Genomic DNA, 21,596 nt, shown 5'->3' on the forward strand with positions numbered 1-21,596 from the left:
GGTGAGTGGTGTAATATTGGGAGACTGTCGTTGGGTTGTGGAGAGTGGTGTAATACTGGGATACTGTTGTTGGGTGTGGACAGAGGTGTATCACTAGGAGACTGTTGTTGGGTTGTGGAGAGTGGTGTAACACTAGGAGACTGTTGTGTTGTGGAGAGTGGTATAGTGCTGGGAGACTACTGTTGGTTGTGGAGAGTGGTGTGGTGCTGGGAAACTGCTGTTGGGTTGTGGAGAGTGGTGTAGGTCTGGGAGACTGTTATTGTGTTGTGGAGAGTGGCGTAACACTGGGAGACTGTTGTGTTGTGGAGACTGGTGAAACACTGGGAGACTGTTGGTGGGTTGTGGAGAGTGGTGTACGGCTGTGAGACTGTTGTTGTGTGTGGAGAGTGGTGTAACACTGGGAGACTGTTGTTGGGTGTGGAGAGTAGTGTAGTGCTGGGAGACTGTTGTTGGATTGTGGAGAGTGGCGTATCGCTGGGAGACAGTTGTTGCTTGTGGACAGTGGTGTAGTGCTGGGAGACTGTTGTTGGGTGTGGAGAGTAGTGTAACACTGGGAGACTGTTGTTGGTTGTGGAGAGAGGTGTAGTGCTGGGAGACTACTGTTGGTTATGGAGAGTGGTGTAGTGCTGGGAGACTGCTGTTGGGTTGTGGAGAGTGGTGTAGTGCTGGGAGACTGCTATTGTGTTGTGGAGAGTGGTGTACAACTGGGAGACTGTTGGTGGGTTGTGGGGAGTGGTGTAACACTCTTAGACTGTTGTTTTGTGGAGAGTGGTGTAACACGACGAGAATGTTGTTGGGTTGTAGAGAGTGGTGTAACACTACGAGACTGTCGTTTGTTTGTGGAGAGCAGTGTAGAGCTGGGAGACTGTTGTTGGGTTGTGGAGAGTGGTGTAACACTGGGAGACTTTTGTTGGGTTGCGGAGAGTGGTGTAGAGCTGGGATACTCTTGTTGGGTTGTGGAGAATGGTGTAGTGCTGGGAGACTTTGGTTGGGTTGTGGAGAGTGGTCTAATGCTGAGATACGGTTGTTGGGTTGTGGAGAGTGGTGTAGTGCTGGGAGACAGTTGTTGGGTTCTGGAGAGTGGTATAACACTGGGAGACTGTTGTTGGTTGTGGAGAGTGGTGTAACACTGGGAGACTGTTGTGTTGTAGAGAGTGATATAGTGCTGGGAGACTACTGTTGGTTATGGAGAGTGGTGTATTGCTGGGAGACTGCTGTTGTGTTGTGGAGAGTGGTGTAGAGCTGGGAGATTGTTGTTGTGTTGTGTAGAGCGTTGCAATGCTAGGAGACCGTTGTTGGTTTTTGGAGAGTCATGTAGAGCTGGGACTCTGTTGTTGGGTTGTAGAGAGTGGTGTAGCACTGGGAGACTGTTGGGTTTGGAGAGTGGTGAAGTGCTGGGAGACTGTTGTTGGGCTGTGGAGAGTGTTGTAGCGCTGGAGCCTGTTGTTGGTTTGTGGAGAGTGGTGTAACACTGGGAGACTGTTGTTGAGTGTGGAGAGTGGTGCAACACTAGGAGAATGTTGGGTTCTGGAGAGTGGTGTAACACTAAGAGACTGTTGTTGGGTTGTGGACAATGGTGTAGAGCTGGGAGACTGTTGCTGCTTGTGGAGAGTGGTATAGTGCTGGGAGACTTGTTTGTTATAGTGAGTGGATACTGCTGGGAGACTGCTGTTGGGTTGTGGAGAGTTCTGTAGTACTGGGAGACTGTTATTGTGTTGTGGAGAGTGGTGTAAGACTGGGAGACTGTTGCTGTGTTGTGGAGAGCGTTGTAATGCTAGGAACCCGTTGTTGGTTTTTGGAGAGTCATGTAGAGCTGGAACTCTGTTGTTGGGTTGTAGAGAGTGGTGTAGCACTGGGAGACTGTTGGGTATGGAGAGTGGTGAAGTGCTGGGAGACTGTTGTTTGGTGTGGAGAGACGTGTATCACTAGGAGACTGTTGTTGGGTTGTGGAGAGTGGTGTAACACTGAGAGACTGTTGTTGGGTTGTGGAGAGTGGTGTAACACTGGGAGATGTTATCGTTGGGTTGTGGAGAGTGGTGTAACACTAGGAGACTGTTATTGTGTTGTGGAGAGTGGTGTAACACTTGGAGAATATTAAGTTGTGGAGAGTGGTGTAACACTAGGAGACTGTTGTTGGGTTGTGGAGAATGGTGTAGATCTGGGAGAAAGTTGTTGGTTTGTGGAGAGAGGTGTAACACTGGAAGATGTTATCGTTGGGTTGTGGAGAGTGGTGTAACACTAGGAGACTGTTATTGTGTTGTGGAGAGTGGTGTAGAGCTGGGATGCTCTTGTTGGGTTGTGGAGAGTGGTGTAGTGCTGGGAGACTTTTGTTGGGTTGTGGAGAGTGGTCTAATGCTGAGATACGGTTATTGGGTTGTGGAGAGTGGTGTAGGGCTGGGAGACTGTTGTTGGGTGTGGAGAGTGGTGTAACACTGGGAGACTGTTGTTGGGTGTCTAGAGTGGTGTAGTGCTGGAGACTGTTATTATGTTGTGGAGAGTGGTGTAACACTGGGAGACTGTTGTTGGGTGTGGAGAGTAGTGTAGTGCAGGAAGACTGTTGTTGGGTTGTGGAGAGTGGCGTATCGCTGCTAGACAGTTTTTAGTTGTGGACAGTGGTGTAGTGCTGGGAGACTGTTGTTGGGTGTGGAGAGTAGTATAGTGCTAGGAGACTGTTGTTGGGTTGTGGAGAGTGGTGTAACACTGGGAGACTGTTGTTGGTTGTGGAGAGAGTTGTAGTGCTGGGAGACAGTTGCTGGGTTGTGGACAGTGGTGTAGTGCTGGGAGACTGTTGTTGGGTGTGGAGAGTAGTGTAGTTCTAGGAGACTGTTGTTGGGTTGTGGAGAGTGGTGTAACACTGGGAGACTGTTGTTGGTTGTGGAGAGAGGTGTAGTGCTGGGAGACAGTTGCTGGGCTGTGGAGAGTAGTGTAACACTGGGAGACTGTTGTTGGTTGTGGAGAGTGGCGTATCGCTGCCAGACAGTTGTTAGTTGTGGACAGTGGTGTAGTTCTAGGAGACTGTTGTTGGGTTGTGGAGAGTGGTGTAACACTGGGAGACTGTTGTTGGTTGTGGAGAGAGGTGTAGTGCTGGGAGACAGTTGCTGGGCTGTGGAGAGCGGTGTAGAGCTGGGAGACAGTTGTTGGGTTGTGGAGAGTGGCGTATCGCTGCCAGACAGTTGTTAGTTGTGGACAGTGGTGTAGTGCTGGGAGACTGTTGTTGGGTGTGGAGAGTAGTATAGTGCTAGGAGACTGTTGTTGGGTTGTGGAGAGTGGTGTAACACTGGGAGACTGTTGTTGGTTGTGGAGAGAGGTGCAGTGCTGGGAGACAGTTGCTGGGTTGTGGACAGTGGTGTAGTGCTGGGAGACTGTTGTTGGGTGTGGAGAGTAGTGTAGTTCTAGGAGACTGTTGTTGGGTTGTGGAGAGTGGTGTAACACTGGGAGACTGTTGTTGGTTGTGGAGAGAGGTGTAGTGCTGGGAGACAGTTGCTGGGCTGTGGAGAGTAGTGTAACACTGGGAGACTGTTGTTGGTTGTGGAGAGCGGTGTAGAGCTGGGAGACAGTTGTTGGGTTGTGGAGAGTGGTGTAGTGCTGGGAGACTGTTGTGTTGTGGAGAGTGGTGTAACACTGGGAGACTATTGTTATGTTGTGGAGAGTGGTGTAATATTGGGAGAGTGTTGTTGGGTTGTGGAGAGTGGTGTAACACTAGGAGACTGTTGTGTTGTGGAGAGTGGTATAGTGCTGGGAGACTACTGTTGGTTGTGGAGAGTGGTGTAGTGCTGGGAAACTGCTGTTGGGTTGTGGAGAGTGGTGTAGTGCTGGGAGAGTGTTATTGTGTTGTGGAGAGTGGCGTAACACTGGGAGACTGTTGTGTTGTGGAGACTGGTGAAACACTGGGAGACTGTTGGTGGGTTGTGGAGAGTGGTGTACGGCTGGGAGACTGTTGTTGGGTGTGGAGAGTGGCATATCGCTGGGAGACAGTTGTTGGTTGTGGACAGTGGTGTAGTGCTAGCAGACTGTTGTTGGGTGTGGAGAGAGGTGTAGTGCTGGGAGACAGTTGTTGGGTTGTGGAGAGTGGTGTAACACTGGGAGATGTTATCGTTGGGTTGTGGAGAGTGGTGTAACACTAGGAGACTGTTATTGTGTTGTGGAGAGTGGTGTAGAGCTGGGATGCTCTTGTTGGGTTGTGGAGAGTGGTGTAGTGCTGGGAGACTTTTGTTGGGTTGTGGAGAGTGGTCTAATGCTGAGATACGGTTATTGGGTTGTGGAGAGTGGTGTAGGGCTGGAGACTGTTGTTGGGTGTGGAGGGTGGTGTAACACTGGGAGACTGTTGTTGGGTGTGGAGAGTGGTGTAGTGCTGGGAGACTGTTATTGTGTTGTGGAGAGTGGTGTAACACTGGGAGACTGTTGTTGGGTGTGGAGAGTAGTGTAGTGCTGGGAGACTGTTGCTGGGTTGTGGAGAGTGGCGTATCGCTGGGAGACAGTTGTTGGTTGTGGACAGTGGTGTAGTGCTGGGAGACTGTTATTGTGTTGTGGAGAGTGGCGTAACAGTGGGAGACTGTTGTGTTGTGGAGACTGGTGAGACACTGGGAGACTGTTGGTGGGTTGTGGAGAGTGGTGTACGGCTGGGAGACTGTTGTTGGGTGTGGAGAGTGGTGTAACACTGGGAGACTGTTGTTGGGTTGTGGAGAATGGTGTAGATCTGGGAGAAAGTTGTTGGTTTGTGGAGAGAGGTGTAACACTGGAAGATGTTATCGTTGGGTTGTGGAGAGTGGTGTAACACTAGGAGACTGTTATTGTGTTGTGGAGAGTGGTGTAGAGCTGGGATGCTCTTGGGATGTGGAGAGTGGTGTAGTGCTGGGAGACTTTTGTTGGGTTGTGGAGAGTGGTCTAATGCTGAGATACGGTTATTGGGTTGTGGAGAGTGGTGTAGGCTGGGAGACTGTTGTTGGGTGTGGAGAGTGGTGTAACACTAGGAGACTGTTGTTGGGTGTGGAGAGTGGTGTAGTGCTGGGAGACTGTTATTGTGTTGTGGAGAGTGGTGTAACACTGGGAGACTGTTGTTGGGTGTGGAGAGTAGTGTAGTGCTGGGAGACTGTTGTTGGGTTGTGGAGAGTGGCGTATCGCTGGGAGACAGTTGTTGGTTGTGGACAGTGGTGTAGTGCTGGGAGACTGTTGTTGGGTGTGGAGAGTAGTGTAGTGCTAGGAGACTGTTGTTGGGTTGTGGAGAGTGGTGTAACACTGGGAGACTGTTGTTGGTTGTGGAGAGAGGTGTAGTGCTGGGAGACAGTTGCTGGGTTGTGGAGAGTAGTGTAACACTGGGAGACTGTTGTTGGTTGCGGAGAGAGGTGTAGTGCTGGGAGACAGTTGCTGGGTTGTGGAGAGTGGTGTAGTGCTGGGAGACTGTTGTGTTGTGGAGAGTGGTGTAACACTGGGAGACTGTTGTTATGTTGTGGTGAGTGGTGTAATATTGGGAGACTGTCGTTGGGTTGTGGAGAGTGGTGTAATACTGGGATACTGTTGTTGGGTGTGGACAGAGGTGTATCACTAGGAGACTGTTGTTGGGTTGTGGAGAGTGGTGTAACACTAGGAGACTGTTGTGTTGTGGAGAGTGGTATAGTGCTGGGAGACTACTGTTGGTTGTGGAGAGTGGTGTGGTGCTGGGAAACTGCTGTTGGGTTGTGGAGAGTGGTGTAGGTCTGGGAGACTGTTATTGTGTTGTGGAGAGTGGCGTAACACTGGGAGACTGTTGTGTTGTGGAGACTGGTGAAACACTGGGAGACTGTTGGTGGGTTGTGGAGAGTGGTGTACGGCTGTGAGACTGTTGTGTGTGGAGAGTGGTGTAACACTGGGAGACTGTTGTTGGGTGTGGAGAGTAGTGTAGTGCTGGGAGACTGTTGTTGGATTGTGGAGAGTGGCGTATCGCTGGGAGACAGTTGTTGCTTGTGGACAGTGGTGTAGTGCTGGGAGACTGTTGTTGGGTGTGGAGAGTAGTGTAACACTGGGAGACTGTTGGTTGTGGAGAGAGGTGTAGTGCTGGGAGACTACTGTTGGTTATGGAGAGTGGTGTAGTGCTGGGAGACTGCTGTTGGGTTGTGGAGAGTGGTGTAGTGCTGGGAGACTGCTATTGTGTTGTGGAGAGTGGTGTACAACTGGGAGACTGTTGGTGGGTTGTGGGGAGTGGTGTAACACTCTTAGACTGTTGTTTTGTGGAGAGTGGTGTAACACGACGAGAATGTTGTTGGGTTGTAGAGAGTGGTGTAACACTACGAGACTGTCGTTTGTTTGTGGAGAGCAGTGTAGAGCTGGGAGACTGTTGTTGGGTTGTGGAGAGTGGTGTAACACTGGGAGACTTTTGTTGGGTTGCGGAGAGTGGTGTAGAGCTGGGATACTCTTGTTGGGTTGTGGAGAGTGGTGGTAGTGCTGGGAGACTTTTGTTGGTTGTGGAGAGTGGTCTAATGCTGAGATACGGTTGTTGGGTTGTGGAGAGTGGTGTAGTGCTGGGAGACTGTTGTTGGGTTGTGGAGAGTGGTGTAACACTGGAGGCTGTTGTGTTGTGGAGACTGGTGAAACACTGGGAGACTGTTGTTGGGTGTGGAGAGTAGTGTAGTGCTTGGAGACTGTTGTTGGATTGTGGAGAGTGGCGTATCGCTGGGAGACAGTTGTTGCTTGTGGACAGTGGTGTAGTGCTGGGAGACTGTTGTTGGGTGTGGAGAGTAGTGTAACACTGGGAGACTGTTGTTGGTTGTGGAGAGAGGTGTACTGCTGGGAGACTACTGTTGGTTGTGAGAGTGGTGTGGTGCTGGGAGACTGCTGTAGGTTGCGGAGAGTGGTGTAGTGCTGGGAGACTGTTACTGTGTTGTGGAGGGTGGTGTAACACTGTGAGACTGTTGTTGTGTTGTGGAGAGTGGTGTAACCCTGGGAGACTGTTGGTGGGTTGTGGGGAGTGGTGTAACACTGGTAGACTGTTGGTGTGTTGTGGAGAGTGGTGTAAAACGAGGATATTGTTCTTGTGTTGTGGAGAGTGGTGTAACACTGGGAGACTGTTGTGTTGTGGAGAGTGGTGTAACACTGGGAGACTGTTGTGTTGTGGAGAGTGGTGTAACACTGGGAGACTATTGTTATGTTGTGGAGAGTGGTGTAATGTTGGGAGACCGTTGTTGGGTTGTGGAGAGTGGTGTAATGCCTGAATACTGTTGTTGGGTGTGGAGAGTGGTGTAACACTAGGAGACTGTTATTGTGTTGTGGAGAGTGGTGTAGAGCTGGGATACTGTTGTTGTGTTGTGGAGAGTGGTGTAGTGCTGGGAGACTGTTGTTTGGTTGTGGAGAGTGGTGTAACACTGGGGGACTGTAGTGTTGTGGAGAGTGGTATAGTGCTGGGAGACTACTGTTGGTTGTGGAGAGTGGTGTAGTGCTGGGAGACTGCTGTTGGGTTGTGGAGAGTGGTGTAGTTCTGGGAGACTTATTGTGTTGTGGAGAGAGGTGTAACACTGGAAGATGTTATCGTTGGGTTGTGGAGAGTGGTGTAACACTAGGAGACTGTTATTGTGTTGTGGAGAGTGGTGTAGAGCTGGGATGCTCTTGTTGGGTTGTGGAGAGTGGTGTAGTGCTGGGAGACTTTTGTTGGGTTGTGGAGAGTGGTCTAATGCTGAGATACGGTTATTGGGTTGTGGAGAGTGGTGTAGGGCTGGGAGACTGTTGTTGGGTGTGGAGAGTGGTGTAACACTAGGAGACTGTTGTTGGGTGTGGAGAGTGGTGTAGTGCTGGGAGACTGTTATTGTGTTGTGGATAGTGGTGTAACACTGGGAGACTGTTGTTGGGTGTGGAGAGTAGTGTAGTGCTGGGAGACTGTTGTTGGGTTGTGGAGAGTGGCGTATCGCTGGGAGACAGTTGTTGGTTGTGGACAGTGGTGTAGTGCTGGGAGACTGTTGTTGGGTGTGGAGAGTAGTGTAGTGCTAGGAGACTGTTGTTGGGTTGTGGAGAGTGGTGTAACACTGGGAGACTGTTGTTGGTTGTGGAGAGAGGTGTAGTGCTGGGAGACAGTTGCTGGGTTGTGGAGAGTAGTGTAACACTGGGAGACTGTTGTTGGTTGCGGAGAGAGGTGTAGTGCTGGGAGACAGTTGCTGGGTTGTGGAGAGTGTGTAGTGCTGGAGACTGTTGTGTTGTGGAGAGTGGTGTAACACTGGGAGACTGTTGTTATGTTGTGGTGAGTGGTGTAATATTGGGAGACTGTCGTTGGGTTGTGGAGAGTGGTGTAATACTGGGATACTGTTGTTGGGTGTGGACAGAGGTGTATCACTAGGAGACTGTTGTTGGGTTGTGGAGAGTGGTGTAACACTAGGAGACTGTTTGTGTTGTGGAGAGTGGTATAGTGCTGGGAGACTACTGTTGGTTGTGGAGAGTGGTGTGGTGCTGGGAAACTGCTGTTGGGTTGTGGAGAGTGGTGTAGGTCTGGGAGAATGTTATTGTGTTGTGGAGAGTGGCGTAACACTGGAGACTGTTGTGTTGTGGAGACTGGTGAAACACTGGGAGACTGTTGGTGGGTTGTGGAGAGTGGTGTACGGCTGTGAGACTGTTGTTGTGTGTGGAGAGTGGTGTAACACTGGGAGACTGTTGTTGGGTGTGGAGAGTAGTGTAGTGCTGGGAGACTGTTGTTGGATTGTGGAGAGTGGCGTATTGCTGGGAGACAGTTGTTGCTTGTGGACAGTGGTGTAGTGCTGGGAGACTGTTGTTGGGTGTGGAGAGTAGTGTAACACTGGGAGACTGTTGTTGGTTGTGGAGAGAGGTGTAGTGCTGGGAGACTACTGTTGGTTATGGAGAGTGGTGTAGTGCTGGGAGACTGCTGTTGGGTTGTGGAGAGTGGTGTAGTGCTGGGAGACTGCTATTGTGTTGTGGAGAGTGGTGTACAACTGGGAGACTGTTGGTGGGTTGTGGGGAGTGGTGTAACACTCTTAGACTGTTGTTTTGTGGAGAGTGGTGTAACACGACGAGAATGTTGTTGGGTTGTAGAGAGTGGTGTAACACTACGAGACTGTCGTTTGTTTGTGGAGAGCAGTGTAGAGCTGGGAGACTGTTGTTGGGTTGTGGAGAGTGGTGTAACACTGGGAGACTTTTGTTGGGTTGCGGAGAGTGGTGTAGAGCTGGGATACTCTTGTTGGGTTGTGGAGAATGGTGTAGTGCTGGGAGACTTTGGTTGGGTTGTGGAGAGTGGTCTAATGCTGAGATACGGTTGTTGGGTTGTGGAGAGTGGTGTAGTGCTGGGAGACTGTTGTTGGGTTGTGGAGAGTGGTGTAACACTGGGAGGCTGTTGTGTTGTGGAGACTGGTGAAACACTGGGAGACTGTTGTTGGGTGTGGAGAGTAGTGTAGTGCTTGGAGACTGTTGTTGGATTGTGGAGAGTGGCGTATCGCTGGGAGACAGTTGTTGCTTGTGGACAGTGGTGTAGTGCTGGGAGACTGTTGTTGGGTGTGGAGAGTAGTGTAACACTGGGAGACTGTTGTTGGTTGTGGAGAGAGGTGTACTGCTGGGAGACTACTGTTGGTTGTGGAGAGTGGTGTGGTGCTGGGAGACTGCTGTAGGGTTGCGGAGAGTGGTGTAGTGCTGGGAGACTGTTACTGTGTTGTGGAGGGTGGTGTAACACTGTGAGACTGTTGTTGTGTTGTGGAGAGTGGTGTAACCCTGGGAGACTGTTGGTGGGTTGTGGGGAGTGGTGTAACACTGGTAGACTGTTGGTGTGTTGTAGAGAGTAGTGTAAAACGAGGATATTGTTCTTGTGTTGTGGAGAGTGGTGTAACACTGGGAGACTGTTGTGTTGTGGAGAGTGGTGTAACACTGGGAGACTGTTGTGTTGTGGAGAGTGGTGTAACACTGGGAGACTATTGTTATGTTGTGGAGAGTGGTGTAATGTTGGGAGACCGTTGTTGGGTTGTGGAGAGTGGTGTAATGCCTGAATACTGTTGTTGGGTGTGGAGAGTGGTGTAACACTAGGAGACTGTTATTGTGTTGTGGAGAGTGGTGTAATATTGGGAGACTGTTGTTGGGTTGTGGAGAGTGGTGTAACACTAGGAGACTGTTGTGTTGTGGAGAGTGGTATAGTGCTGGGAGACTACTGTTGGTTGTGGAGAGTGGTGTTGTGCTGGGAAACTGCTGTTGGGTTGTGGAGAGTGGTGTAGTGCTGGGAGAGTGTTATTGTGTTGTGGAGAGTGGCGTAACACTGGGAGACTGTTGTGTTGTGGAGACTGGTGAAACACTGGGAGACTGTTGGTGGGTTGTGGAGAGTGGTGTACGGCTGGGAGACTGTTGTTGGGTGTGGAGAGTGGCATATCGCTGGGAGACAGTTGTTGGTTGTGGACAGTGGTGTAGTGCTAGCAGACTGTTGTTGGGTGTGGAGAGAGGTGTAGTGCTGGGAGACAGTTGTTGGGTTGTGGAGAGTGGTGTAACACTGGGAGATGTTATCGTTGGGTTGTGGAGAGTGGTGTAACACTAGGAGACTGTTATTGTGTTGTGGAGAGTGGTGTAGAGCTGGGATGCTCTTGTTGGGTTGTGGAGAGTGGTGTAGTGCTGGGAGACTTTTGTTGGGTTGTGGAGAGTGGTCTAATGCTGAGATACGGTTATTGGGTTGTGGAGAGTGGTGTAGGGCTGGGAGACTGTTGTTGGGTGTGGAGGGTGGTGTAACACTGGGAGACTGTTGTTGGGTGTGGAGAGTGGTGTAGTGCTGGGAGACTGTTATTGTGTTGTGGAGAGTGGTGTAACACTGGGAGACTGTTGTTGGGTGTGGAGAGTAGTGTAGTGCTGGGAGACTGTTGCTGGGTTGTGGAGAGTGGCGTATCGCTGGGAGACAGTTGTTGGTTGTGGACAGTGGTGTAGTGCTGGGAGACTGTTATTGTGTTGTGGAGAGTGGCGTAACAGTGGGAGACTGTTGTGTTGTGGAGACTGGTGAGACACTGGGAGACTGTTGGTGGGTTGTGGAGAGTGGTGTACGGCTGGGAGACTGTTGTTGGGTGTGGAGAGTGGTGTAACACTGGGAGACTGTTGTTGGGTTGTGGAGAATGGTGTAGATCTGGGAGAAAGTTGTTGGTTTGTGGAGAGAGGTGTAACACTGGAAGATGTTATCGTTGGGTTGTGGAGAGTGGTGTAACACTAGGAGACTGTTATTGTGTTGTGGAGAGTGGTGTAGAGCTGGGATGCTCTTGTTGGGATGTGGAGAGTGGTGTAGTGCTGGGAGACTTTTGTTGGGTTGTGGAGAGTGGTCTAATGCTGAGATACGGTTATTGGGTTGTGGAGAGTGGTGTAGGGCTGGGAGACTGTTGTTGGGTGTGGAGAGTGGTGTAACACTAGGAGACTGTTGTTGGGTGTGGAGAGTGGTGTAGTGCTGGGAGACTGTTATTGTGTTGTGGAGAGTGGTGTAACACTGGGAGACTGTTGTTGGGTGTGGAGAGTAGTGTAGTGCTGGGAGACTGTTGTTGGGTTGTGGAGAGTGGCGTATCGCTGGGAGACAGTTGTTGGTTGTGGACAGTGGTGTAGTGCTGGGAGACTGTTGTTGGGTGTGGAGAGTAGTGTAGTGCTAGGAGACTGTTGTTGGGTTGTGGAGAGTGGTGTAACACTGGGAGACTGTTGTTGGTTGTGGAGAGAGGTGTAGTGCTGGGAGACAGTTGCTGGGTTGTGGAGAGTAGTGTAACACTGGGAGACTGTTGTTGGTTGCGGAGAGAGGTGTAGTGCTGGGAGACAGTTGCTGGGTTGTGGAGAGTGGTGTAGTGCTGGGAGACTGTTGTGTTGTGGAGAGTGGTGTAACACTGGGAGACTGTTGTTATGTTGTGGTGAGTGGTGTAATATTGGGAGACTGTCGTTGGGTTGTGGAGAGTGGTGTAATACTGGGATACTGTTGTTGGGTGTGGACAGAGGTGTATCACTAGGAGACTGTTGTTGGGTTGTGGAGAGTGGTGTAACACTAGGAGACTGTTGTGTTGTGGAGAGTGGTATAGTGCTGGGAGACTACTGTTGGTTGTGGAGAGTGGTGTGGTGCTGGGAAACTGCTGTTGGGTTGTGGAGAGTGGTGTAGGTCTGGGAGACTGTTATTGTGTTGTGGAGAGTGGCGTAACACTGGGAGACTGTTGTGTTGTGGAGACTGGTGAAACACTGGGAGACTGTTGGTGGGTTGTGGAGAGTGGTGTACGGCTGTGAGACTGTTGTTGTGTGTGGAGAGTGGTGTAACACTGGGAGACTGTTGTTGGGTGTGGAGAGTAGTGTAGTGCTGGGAGACTGTTGTTGGATTGTGGAGAGTGGCGTATCGCTGGGAGACAGTTGTTGCTTGTGGACAGTGGTGTAGTGCTGGGAGACTGTTGTTGGGTGTGGAGAGTAGTGTAACACTGGGAGACTGTTGGTTGTGGAGAGAGGTGTAGTGCTGGGAGACTACTGTTGGTTATGGAGAGTGGTGTAGTGCTGGGAGACTGCTGTTGGGTTGTGGAGAGTGGTGTAGTGCTGGGAGACTGCTATTGTGTTGTGGAGAGTGGTGTACAACTGGGAGACTGTTGGTGGGTTGTGGGGAGTGGTGTAACACTCTTAGACTGTTGTTTTGTGGAGAGTGGTGTAACACGACGAGAATGTTGTTGGGTTGTAGAGAGTGGTGTAACACTACGAGACTGTCGTTTGTTTGTGGAGAGCAGTGTAGAGCTGGGAGACTGTTGTTGGGTTGTGGAGAGTGGTGTAACACTGGGAGACTTTTGTTGGGTTGCGGAGAGTGGTGTAGAGCTGGGATACTCTTGTTGGGTTGTGGAGAGTGGTGTAGTGCTGGGAGACTTTTGTTGGGTTGTGGAGAGTGGTCTAATGCTGAGATACGGTTGTTGGGTTGTGGAGAGTGGTGTAGTGCTGGGAGACTGTTGTTGGGTTGTGGAGAGTGGTGTAACACTGGGAGGCTGTTGTGTTGTGGAGACTGGTGAAACACTGGGAGACTGTTGTTGGGTGTGGAGAGTAGTGTAGTGCTTGGAGACTGTTGTTGGATTGTGGAGAGTGGCGTATCGCTGGGAGACAGTTGTTGCTTGTGGACAGTGGTGTAGTGCTGGGAGACTGTTGTTGGGTGTGGAGAGTAGTGTAACACTGGGAGACTGTTGTTGGTTGTGGAGAGAGGTGTACTGCTGGGAGACTACTGTTGGTTGTGGAGAGTGGTGTGGTGCTGGGAGACTGCTGTAGGGTTGCGGAGAGTGGTGTAGTGCTGGGAGACTGTTACTGTGTTGTGGAGGGTGGTGTAACACTGTGAGACTGTTGTTGTGTTGTGGAGAGTGGTGTAACCCTGGGAGACTGTTGGTGGGTTGTGGGGAGTGGTGTAACACTGGTAGACTGTTGGTGTGTTGTGGAGAGTGGTGTAAAACGAGGATATTGTTCTTGTGTTGTGGAGAGTGGTGTAACACTGGGAGACTGTTGTGTTGTGGAGAGTGGTGTAACACTGGGAGACTGTTGTGTTGTGGAGAGTGGTGTAACACTGGGAGACTATTGTTATGTTGTGGAGAGTGGTGTAATGTTGGGAGACCGTTGTTGGGTTGTGGAGAGTGGTGTAATGCCTGAATACTGTTGTTGGGTGTGGAGAGTGGTGTAACACTAGGAGACTGTTATTGTGTTGTGGAGAGTGGTGTAGAGCTGGGATACTGTTGTTGTGTTGTGGAGAGTGGTGTAGTGCTGGGAGACTGTTGTTTGGTTGTGGAGAGTGGTGTAACACTGGGGGACTGTAGTGTTGTGGAGAGTGGTATAGTGCTGGGAGACTACTGTTGGTTGTGGAGAGTGGTGTAGTGCTGGGAGACTGCTGTTGGGTTGTGGAGAGTGGTGTAGTTCTGGGAGACTTATTGTGTTGTGGAGAGAGGTGTAACACTGGAAGATGTTATCGTTGGGTTGTGGAGAGTGGTGTAACACTAGGAGACTGTTATTGTGTTGTGGAGAGTGGTGTAGAGCTGGGATGCTCTTGTTGGGTTGTGGAGAGTGGTGTAGTGCTGGGAGACTTTTGTTGGGTTGTGGAGAGTGGTCTAATGCTGAGATACGGTTATTGGGTTGTGGAGAGTGGTGTAGGGCTGGGAGACTGTTGTTGGGTGTGGAGAGTGGTGTAACACTAGGAGACTGTTGTTGGGTGTGGAGAGTGGTGTAGTGCTGGGAGACTGTTATTGTGTTGTGGATAGTGGTGTAACACTGGGAGACTGTTGTTGGGTGTGGAGAGTAGTGTAGTGCTGGGAGACTGTTGTTGGGTTGTGGAGAGTGGCGTATCGCTGGGAGACAGTTGTTGGTTGTGGACAGTGGTGTAGTGCTGGGAGACTGTTGTTGGGTGTGGAGAGTAGTGTAGTGCTAGGAGACTGTTGTTGGGTTGTGGAGAGTGGTGTAACACTGGGAGACTGTTGTTGGTTGTGGAGAGAGGTGTAGTGCTGGGAGACAGTTGCTGGGTTGTGGAGAGTAGTGTAACACTGGGAGACTGTTGTTGGTTGCGGAGAGAGGTGTAGTGCTGGGAGACAGTTGCTGGGTTGTGGAGAGTGGTGTAGTGCTGGGAGACTGTTGTGTTGTGGAGAGTGGTGTAACACTGGGAGACTGTTGTTATGTTGTGGTGAGTGGTGTAATATTGGGAGACTGTCGTTGGGTTGTGGAGAGTGGTGTAATACTGGGATACTGTTGTTGGGTGTGGACAGAGGTGTATCACTAGGAGACTGTTGTTGGGTTGTGGAGAGTGGTGTAACACTAGGAGACTGTTGTGTTGTGGAGAGTGGTATAGTGCTGGGAGACTACTGTTGGTTGTGGAGAGTGGTGTGGTGCTGGGAAACTGCTGTTGGGTTGTGGAGAGTGGTGTAGGTCTGGGAGACTGTTATTGTGTTGTGGAGAGTGGCGTAACACTGGGAGACTGTTGTGTTGTGGAGACTGGTGAAACACTGGGAGACTGTTGGTGGGTTGTGGAGAGTGGTGTACGGCTGTGAGACTGTTGTTGTGTGTGGAGAGTGGTGTAACACTGGGAGACTGTTGTTGGGTGTGGAGAGTAGTGTAGTGCTGGGAGACTGTTGTTGGATTGTGGAGAGTGGCGTATTGCTGGGAGACAGTTGTTGCTTGTGGACAGTGGTGTAGTGCTGGGAGACTGTTGTTGGGTGTGGAGAGTAGTGTAACACTGGGAGACTGTTGTTGGTTGTGGAGAGAGGTGTAGTGCTGGGAGACTACTGTTGGTTATGGAGAGTGGTGTAGTGCTGGGAGACTGCTGTTGGGTTGTGGAGAGTGGTGTAGTGCTGGGAGACTGCTATTGTGTTGTGGAGAGTGGTGTACAACTGGGAGACTGTTGGTGGGTTGTGGGGAGTGGTGTAACACTCTTAGACTGTTGTTTTGTGGAGAGTGGTGTAACACGACGAGAATGTTGTTGGGTTGTAGAGAGTGGTGTAACACTACGAGACTGTCGTTTGTTTGTGGAGAGCAGTGTAGAGCTGGGAGACTGTTGTTGGGTTGTGGAGAGTGGTGTAACACTGGGAGACTTTTGTTGGGTTGCGGAGAGTGGTGTAGAGCTGGGATACTCTTGTTGGGTTGTGGAGAATGGTGTAGTGCTGGGAGACTTTGGTTGGGTTGTGGAGAGTGGTCTAATGCTGAGATACGGTTGTTGGGTTGTGGAGAGTGGTGTAGTGCTGGGAGACTGTTGTTGGGTTGTGGAGAGTGGTGTAACACTGGGAGGCTGTTGTGTTGTGGAGACTGGTGAAACACTGGGAGACTGTTGTTGGGTGTGGAGAGTAGTGTAGTGCTTGGAGACTGTTGTTGGATTGTGGAGAGTGGCGTATCGCTGGGAGACAGTTGTTGCTTGTGGACAGTGGTGTAGTGCTGGGAGACTGTTGTTGGGTGTGGAGAGTAGTGTAACACTGGGAGACTGTTGTTGGTTGTGGAGAGAGGTGTACTGCTGGGAGACTACTGTTGGTTGTGGAGAGTGGTGTGGTGCTGGGAGACTGCTGTAGGGTTGCGGAGAGTGGTGTAGTGCTGGGAGACTGTTACTGTGTTGTGGAGGGTGGTGTAACACTGTGAGACTGTTGTTGTGTTGTGGAGAGTGGTGTAACCCTGGGAGACTGTTGGTGGGTTGTGGGGAGTGGTGTAACACTGGTAGACTGTTGGTGTGTTGTGGAGAGTGGTGTAAAACGAGGATATTGTTCTTGTGTTGTGGAGAGTGGTGTAACACTGGGAGACTGTTGTGTTGTGGAGAGTGGTGTAACACTGGGAGACTGTTGTGTTGTGGAGAGTGGTGTAACACTGGGAGACTATTGTTATGTTGTGGAGAGTGGTGTAATGTTGGGAGACCGTTGTTGGGTTGTGGAGAGTGGTGTAATGCCTGAATACTGTTGTTGGGTGTGGAGAGTGGTGTAACACTAGGAGACTGTTATTGTGTTGTGGAGAGTGGTGTAGAGCTGGGATACTGTTGTTGTGTTGTGGAGAGTGGTGTAGTGCTGGGAGACTGTTGTTTGGTTGTGGAGAGTGGTGTAACACTGGGGGACTGTAGTGTTGTGGAGAGTGGTATAGTGCTGGGAGACTACTGTTGGTTGTGGAGAGTGGTGTAGTGCTGGGAGACTGCTGTAGGGTTGTGGAGAGTGGTGTAGTTCTGGGAGACTTATTGTGTTGTGGAGAGTGGTGTAACACTGGGAGACTGTTGTGTTGTGGAGACTGGTGTAACAATGGGAGACTGTTGGTAGGTTGTGGGGAGTGGTGTTACACTCTTAGACTGTTGTTGTGTTGTGGAGAGTGGTGTAACACTAGGAGACTGTTGTTGGTTTGTAGATAGTGGTGTAACACTAAGAGACTGTCGCTGGTTTGTGGAGAGCGGTGTAGAGCTGAGAGACTGTTGTTGGGTTGTGGAGAGTGGTGTAGTGCTGGGAGACTGTTGGGTTGTGGAGAGTGGTGTAACACTGGGAGACTGTTGTGTTGTGGAGAGCGCTGTAATGCTAGGAGACCGTTGTTGGTTTTTGGAGAGTCATGTAGAGCTGGGAGACTGTTGTTGTGTTGTGGAGAGCGTTGTAATGCTAGGAGACCGTTGTTGGTTTTTGGAGAGTCATGTAGAGCTGGGAGACTGTTGTTGCGTTGTAGAGAGTGTTGTAGCGCTGGGAGACTGTTGTTGGTTTGTGTAGAGTGGTGTAACACTGGGAGACTGTTGTTGAGTGTGGAGAGTGGTGCAACACTAGGAGAATGTTGGGTTCTGGAGAGTGGTGTAACACTAAGAGACTGTTGTTGGGTTGTGGACAATGGTGTAGAGCTGGGAGACTGTTGCTGCTTGTGGACAATGGTGTAGAGCTGGGAGACTGTTGCTGCTTGTGGAGAGTGGTATAGTGCTGGGAGACTTGTTTGTTATGGTGAGTGGGTACTGCTGGGAGACTGCTGTTGGGTTGTGGAGAGTGCTGTAGTACTGGGAGACTGTTATTGTGTTGTGGAGAGTGGTGTAAGACTGGGAGACTGTTGCTGTGTTGTGGAGAGCGTTGTAATGCTAGGAGACCGTTGTTGGTTTTTGGAGAGTCATGTAGAGCTGGGACTCTGTTGTTGGGTTGTAGAGAATGGTGTAGCACTGGGAGACTGTTGGGTATGGAGAGTGGTGAAGTGCTGGGAGACTGTTGTTTGGTGTGGAGAGAGGTGTATTACTAGGAGACTGTTGTTGGGTTGTGGAGAGAGGTGTAACACTGGGAGATGTTATCGTTGGGTTGTGGAGAGTGGTGTAACACTGAGAGACTGTTGTTGGGTTGTGGAGAGTGGTGTAACACTGGGAGATTATTGAGTTGTGGAGAGTGGTGTAACACTAGGAGACTGTTGTTGGGTTGTGGAGAATGGTGTAGATCTGGGAGAAATTTGTTGGTTTGTGGAGAGAGGTGTAACACTGGAAGATGTTATCGTTGGGTTGTGGAGAGTGGTGTAACATGAAGAGACTGTTATTGTGTTTTGGAGAGTGGTGTAACACTAGGAGACTGTTGTGTTGTGGAGACTGGTGTAACACTGGGAGACTGTTGGTGGGTTGTGGAGAGTGGTGTAGTGCTGGGAGACAGTTGTTGGGTTGTGGAGAGTGGTGTAACACTGGGGGACTGTTGTGTTGTGGAGAGTGGTATAGTGATGGGAGACTACTGTTGGTTGTGGAGAGTGGTGTAGTGCTGGGAGACTGCTGTTGGGTTGTGGAGAGTGGTGTAGTGCTGGGAGACTGTTGTTGGGTGTGGAGAGTAGTGTAGTGCTAGGAGACTGTTGTTGGGTTGTGGAAAGTGGTGTAGCGCTGGGAGACTGCTGTAGGGTTGCGGAGAGTGGTGTAGTGCTGGGAGAATGTTACTGTGTTGTGGAGGGTGGTGTAACACTGTGAGACTGTTGTTGTGTTGTGGAGAGTGGTGTAACCCTGGGAGACTGTTGGTGTGTTGTGGGGAGTGGTGTAACACTGGTAGACTGTTGGTGTGTTGTGGAGAGTGGTGTAAAACGAGGATATTGTTCTTGTGTTGTGGAGAGTGGTGTAACACTGGGAGACTGTTGTGTTGTGGAGAGTGGTGTAACACTGGGAGACTGTTGTGTTGTGGAGAGTGGTGTAACACTGGGAGACTATTGTTATGTTGTGGAGAGTGGTGTAATGTTGGGAGACCGTTGTTGGGTTGTGGAGAGTGGTGTAATGCCTGAATACTGTTGTTGGGTGTGGAGAGTGGTGTAACACTAGGAGACTGTTATTGTGTTGTGGAGAGTGGTGTAGAGCTGGGATACTGTTGTTGTGTTGTGGAGAGTGGTGTAGTGCTGGGAGACTGTTGTTTGGTTGTGGAGAGTGGTGTAACACTGGGGGACTGTAGTGTTGTGGAGAGTGGTATAGTGCTGGGAGACTACTGTTGGTTGTGGAGAGTGGTGTAGTGCTGGGAGACTGCTGTAGGGTTGTGGAGAGTGGTGTAGTTCTGGGAGACTTATTGTGTTGTGGAGAGTGGTGTAACACTGGGAGACTGTTGTGTTGTGGAGACTGGTGTAACAATGGGAGACTGTTGGTAGGTTGTGGGGAGTGGTGTTACACTCTTAGACTGTTGTTGTGTTGTGGAGAGTGGTGTAACACTAGGAGACTGTTGTTGGTTTGTAGAAAGTGGTGTAACACTAAGAGACTGTCGCTGGTTTGTGGAGAGCGGTGTAGAGCTGAGAGACTTGTTGGGTTGTGGAGAGTGGTGTAGTGCTGGGAGACTGTTGGGTTGTGGAGAGTGGTGTAACACTGGGAGACTGTTGTGTTGTGGAGAGCGCTGTAATGCTAGGAGACCGTTGTTGGTTTTTGGAGAGTCATGTAGAGCTGGGAGACTGTTGTTGTGTTGTGGAGAGCGTTGTAATGCTAGGAGACCGTTGTTGGTTTTTGGAGAGTCATGTAGAGCTGGGAGACTGTTGTTGCGTTGTAGAGAGTGTTGTAGCGCTGGGAGACTGTTGTTGGTTTGTGTAGAGTGGTGTAACACTGGGAGACTGTTGTTGAGTGTGGAGAGTGGTGCAACACTAGGAGAATGTTGGGTTCTGGAGAGTGGTGTAACACTAAGAGACTGTTGTTGGGTTGTGGACAATGGTGTAGAGCTGGGAGACTGTTGCTGCTTGTGGACAATGGTGTAGAGCTGGGAGACTGTTGCTGCTTGTGGAGAGTGGTATAGTGCTGGGAGACTTGTTTGTTATGGTGAGTGGGTACTGCTGGGAGACTGCTGTTGGGTTGTGGAGAGTGCTGTAGTACTGGGAGACTGTTATTGTGTTGTGGAGAGTGGTGTAAGACTGGGAGACTGTTGCTGTGTTGTGGAGAGCGTTGTAATGCTAGGAGACCGTTGTTGGTTTTTGGAGAGTCATGTAGAGCTGGGACTCTGTTGTTGGGTTGTAGAGAATGGTGTAGCACTGGGAGACTGTTGGGTATGGAGAGTGGTGAAGTGCTGGGAGACTGTTGTTTGGTGTGGAGAGAGGTGTATTACTAGGAGACTGTTGTTGGGTTGTGGAGAGAGGTGTAACACTGGGAGATGTTATCGTTGGGTTGTGGAGAGTGGTGTAACACTGAGAGACTGTTGTTGGGTTGTGGAGAGTGGTGTAACACTGGGAGATTATTGAGTTGTGGAGAGTGGTGTAACACTAGGAGACTGTTGTTGGGTTGTGGAGAATGGTGTAGATCTGGGAGAAATTTGTTGGTTTGTGGAGAGAGGTGTAACACTGGAAGATGTTATCGTTGGGTTGTGGAGAGTGGTGTAACATGAAGAGACTGTTATTGTGTTTTGGAGAGTGGTGTAACACTAGGAGACTGTTGTGTTGTGGAGACTGGTGTAACACTGGGAGACTGTTGGTGGGTTGTGGAGAGTGGTGTAGTGCTGGGAGACAGTTGTTGGGTTGTGGAGAGTGGTGTAACACTGGGGGACTGTTGTGTTGTGGAGAGTGGTATAGTGATGGGAGACTACTGTTGGTTGTGGAGAGTGGTGTAGTGCTGGGAGACTGCTGTTGGGTTGTGGAGAGTGGTGTAGTTCTGGGAGACTTATTGTGTTGTGGAGAGTGGTGTAACACTGGGAGACTGTTGTTGTGTTGTGGAGACTGGTGTAACAATGGGAGACTGTTGGTAGGTTGTGGGGAGTGGTGTAACACTCTTAGACTGTTGTTGTGTTGTGGAGAGTGGTGTAACACTAGGAGACTGTTGTTGGTTTGTAGAAAGTGGTGTAACACTAAGAGACTGTCGCTGGTTTGTGGAGAGAGGTGTAGTGCTGGGAGACAGTTGTTGGGTTGTGGAGAGTGGTGTAACACTGGGAGACTGTTGTTGGTTGTGGAGAGTGGTGTAGTGCTGGGAGACAGTTGTTGGGTTGTGGAGAGTGGTGTAACACTGCGAGACTGTTGTGTTGTGGAGAGTGGTATAGTGCTGGGAGACTACTGTTGGTTATGGAGAGTGGTGTAGTGCTGGGAGACTGCTGTTGTGTTGTGGAGAGTGGTGTAGTGCTGGGAGGCTGCTATTGTGTTGTGGACAGTGGTGTAAGAGTGGGAGACTGTTGCTGTGTTGTGGAGAGCGTTGTAATGCTAGGAGACCGTTGTTGGTTTTTGGAGAGTCATGTAGAGCTGGGACTCTGTTGTTGGGTTGTAGAGAGTGGTGTAGCACTGGGAGACTGTTGGGTATGGAGAGTGGTGAAGTGCTGGGAGACTGTTGTTTGGTGTGGAGAGAGGTTTATCACTAGGAGACTGTTGTTGGGTTGTGGAGAGTGGTGTAACACTAGGAGACTGTTATTGTGTTGTGGAGAGTGGTGTAGAGCTGGGATGCTCTTGTTGGGTTGTGGAGAGTGGTGTAGTGCTGAGAGACTTTTGTTGGGTTGTGGAGAGTGGTCTAATGCTGAGATACGGTTATTGGGTTGTGGTGTAGTGCTGGGAGACTGTTGTTGGGTGTGGAGAGTGGTGTAACACTGGGAGACTGTTGTTGGGTGTGGAGAGTGGTGTAGTGCTGGGAGACTGTTGTTGGGTTGTGGAGAGTGGTGTAACACTGGGAGACTGTTGGTTGTGGAGAGTGGTGTAGTTCTGGGAGACAGTCGTTGGGTTGTGGAGAGTGGTGTAACACTGGAAGACTGTTGTGTTGTGGAGAGTGGTATAGTGCTGGGAGTCTACTGTTGGTTGTGGAGAGTGGTGTAGTGCTGGGAAACTGCTGTTGG

The 21,596-nt window shown here is 50.4% G+C and overlaps 1 protein-coding gene across 8 annotated transcripts in view; it reads left to right on the forward strand.

Annotated features, from left to right (window-relative positions):
* The window catches only part of LOC140211181 (voltage-dependent calcium channel subunit alpha-2/delta-2-like), a 1,200,890-nt gene that overhangs the window by 576,905 nt on the left and 602,389 nt on the right, over positions 1-21,596 (forward strand). The gene's annotated exons all lie outside the window — the stretch shown is intronic.

Source organism: Mobula birostris, chromosome 16 (genome assembly GCF_030028105.1).
Source record: "Mobula birostris isolate sMobBir1 chromosome 16, sMobBir1.hap1, whole genome shotgun sequence".
In the NCBI taxonomy this organism is placed as follows: Eukaryota; Metazoa; Chordata; class Chondrichthyes; order Myliobatiformes; family Myliobatidae; genus Mobula; species Mobula birostris.